The sequence below is a fragment of the Pinus tabuliformis genome, chromosome 4_1, assembly GCF_031772625.1.
Source record: "Pinus tabuliformis cultivar Carrire ecotype Pingquan chromosome 4_1, CPIR1, whole genome shotgun sequence".
NCBI lineage: Eukaryota > Viridiplantae > Streptophyta > Pinopsida > Pinales > Pinaceae > Pinus > Pinus tabuliformis.
This window is the reverse complement of record NC_142303.1, coordinates 781,930,726-781,934,353: the sequence shown is the minus strand read 5'-3', so window position 1 is coordinate 781,934,353 and position 3,628 is coordinate 781,930,726. Positions and strand designations below refer to the sequence as shown.

General features: G+C 35.5%; 1 pseudogene; it reads left to right on the top strand.

Moving 5' to 3' along the window:
- Positions 1-609: 609 nt before the first annotated feature.
- Positions 610-2,148, top strand: LOC149178482 (cytochrome P450 86B1 pseudogene; annotated as a pseudogene).
- The last annotated feature ends 1,480 nt before the right edge of the window (positions 2,149-3,628 follow it).

Here is a 3,628-nt window from a genome sequence, read left to right as displayed (position 1 = left end):
TGGGCAAACCAACTACATCTGAAAATTTTCGATGAAAACACTTGCGATATATGACAGGGTATGCTGTGGGTAATGGGAGGTTGGGAGTATAAAACTGTGATATCACAATTTTAAGAAATATACCTTTTATAAAACTCTGATAAATGAGATTCTCCCATCGGAAATTTGTGACCTTGTTCCAAGCAAAAGGCAGAATGAATAAAATCGTGACACCGCGCCTATCGTTGGTTGTCAAAGTGGCCAAGGGGGGACTTGCCGTTGCTTTTTTCTTAGGCTTTTCTTTTCACCAATATGTGGAAATCCTAGTTTATTTGCGAAAATACATCTATCAACTATCGATTGGATTAACAATTTGCTTGTCACACCGAAATTACCAACGATCTTTGATGGAATGGAAATTTGTTCTCCGCGTGTCGTTGTCGTTGATGTAACGTTTACCATCTTCCCGTGACGTTGCAATGAATCCATTTTCCTGTGATTGGTGTAAATGTAAAGATGCACTAAATTCATATACCACCAATTCAATTATGGTCGGAGGCAGGCATCATGTTAAGTATGCCTGGAATTCATTGGCTGCTTGTATGCTCCATGCTTCTTCAGAACGCGTTAATGGGTATCTTCGTTGTCTTTATCGTCGGCTTCCTGGCCTTCATATACTATCTTCTATTTCTCACCACAAAAGCAAGGAACGGAATCCCACCAGAATGGCCTTTCGTAGGGATTCTCCCCTCATTGTTTATACATTTCAACCATCTATATGACTCCATTTCAGAAATTCTGATCGGATGCGGGGGAACTTTTATTGCCAAAGGCCTTCCGCAAACCACTGTCCTTACCAGCAATCCAGCAAATGTGGAGTACATCCTCACGACTAGGTTTTCAAGTTTTCCAAAAGGTCCCGATTTCAGGAGCGCGTTTAGAGATGTTTTCGGTGATGGATTGTTTAACGTCGATGGACAACTATGGATTCAACAAAGAAAGGCGTCAGTGGTAGAATTTAACTCTGTATCTAGTCTCACTTATGTCTTGAAGTCCGTACAAGACTCGCTGCGCCAAAATCTGATCCCTATTCTGGACAACACAATATCCAAGGGAAGCGCCACCGATCTTCAAGACATGCTCTTTCGTTTCACGTTTGACAACATCTGCAAAATTGCGTTTGGTGTGGAAGTGGGGTGTTTATCTCCATCTCTGCCGGCCATTCCCTTTGTCAAAGCATTCGATGATGCTATTGAAGCATCCTATACTCGATTTATAACGCCTATATATTTGAGAAAGATCACGGGATTTTTCGGTTTGGGGATCGATGCGAAACTTCAGTCTGCTCTGAAGATCATCGACCAGTTTGTCATGGAGATCGTTTCAGCGAGAAGGGAGGAATTGGGTATGGGAAAAACTGGGATGTCTGGTAGCCGTGCAGATATATTATCTATTTTTATGAAATCTTTCGACCAAAATGGAATCCCGTATTCCGACACGTTCTTACGAGGCATTTGTCTGAGCTTCATTCTTGCCGGCAGCGACACGACATCCGTGGCACTTTCCTGGTTCTTTTGGCTGCTTCTGCAACATCCCCATGTGGAAGAAAAGATTTTGAAAGAGATCCACCGCATTTTAAAGAAGAGATCAGCTAATGTCAAACCCGGTGATCCACTTTGCTTCAGCAGGGAGGAGCTGAAAGAAATGCATTATCTGCATGCATGTCTATCAGAGACAATGAGGCTTTACCCTCCTGTGCCATTGGGCAGAAAGGAAGCGATAGAGGACGAGGTGTTGCCTGATGGGACGCCTATGAAGAAAGGGACTGCTATTGTTTACGTTACTTACGCCATGGGAAGAATGGAAAGTATCTGGGGGAGAGACTGCATGGAATTCAAGCCAAAGAGATGGCTTAATGATGAGGGTGTTTTTGTGAACCAATCTGTTTACAAATATCCTGTTTTCCATGGAGGTCCTCGAATGTGTATGGGTAGAGATTTTGCATATTTGCAGATGAAGCACGTGGCAGCGTCCATCGTATATCGTTACAGACTGAAACTGGTTAATGAAAGTGCACAACTGAAATACAAGGTACGTGGATTGACTCTCTTTATGAAAAATGGGCTGAGGGTTATCTTCCAACCAAGAGGAACCGATAAATAAGGTCTATATAATATGTTACAGCGTTTATCGATAAGAGAGTTTGCTAGTATATTTGTACGACAAACTTTAGTTGCCTAAGTATTTTATAGTATTATCGACTGTGTGCTAAATAGCCCATTTACTACATGATGGGATTGCATTCCACTATGTAATCTAGTCCTGTAATGTGTAGAATTAATAACCTTATCATTATTGTCGCTTGCAGTGTAACGGTTTTTAGGATGATATTTAATAAAGTCGATAAATATTTTAATTTTGCTTTCTGGGCAGAAAGTACTTTTATGTGGTTATGTCTATTGTTTTGATTACCCATCAATACATGTGTAATTAGGAAAATAAATTCATAAGCTTTTTCATTTAATAAAGAATTTCACTCTCTAGTTTGCAATATGTAAGATATTATTATAGGTTTTTTTTAAACTATATTTGTTATACCTTGATGTTAATCCGAGGTACATGTTTGATTCAAAAGGATCACTATGAATGTGTAGTTTTGGCATGGAATGAGGTAGAAATATCATGTTTATGAAACTGTAAACTGGTTTTTCATGGAGAGAAAATCCGAGATACCTGTTTGATTCAAAAGGATCACTATAAATGTGTAGTTTTGGCGTGGAATGATGTAGAAATATCATTTTTATGAAACTGTAAATTGGTTTTCCTGGAGAGAAAACATGTTTAAACTTTTTCTTTGTGAAAAAAGAGTTGAAAAATAGGAATTAAGATTTTAAGACTAAAAGTTATTAAGAAAACTATAAACTTTATAGGAATTGGAATGATGTAGAAATATCATGTTTATGAAACTGTGAACTGGTTTTTCATAGAGAAAACATGTTTGAACTTTTTCTCTTTGAAAAAAAAATTAAGTTGAAAAATGGGAATTAAGATTTTAAGATTAAAAGTTATTAAGAAAATTTTAAATTTTATAGGAATTGAATAAGGATGGGAAGATAACATTCATTTCTGCTAACTATTAAAGATAAACACAATTGATCACTTGCTAATTTATTATAATTATTAAATTATATGTTTAATGTTAATGTTAATGATTTATCTATTATAATTACTAAATTACATATATCATATTATTAAAATGTATTAAAGTAGTCAAATTATCTATCTAATATTGTTAAAATTTGATAAAATTATCTAAATATATTTAATATTATTGAAATAAATATATTTTTTTATCTTATTTAAAAAGGAAGAAAAAAATAAAATAATAAATAATCTAATTTGAAATTGTCTTTAAAAATTTTATTGCTCAAAGATTTTTATTTCAACTTAAGGTTGCTCAAAGATTTGTATTTCAATTTAAGGTTGCCCAAATATTTTTATTTCAACTTAAGGTGGATGAGGATTTGTTGATTTGTATTTTTATTTTATGTTTTTAATAGACAGCCTAGATTGATTCTCAAGGGAATATGCTCACCATATGCTTGGTCTTAATGATTATCAAGGGCTTTAGTGTGCAACAAAGTTTGTT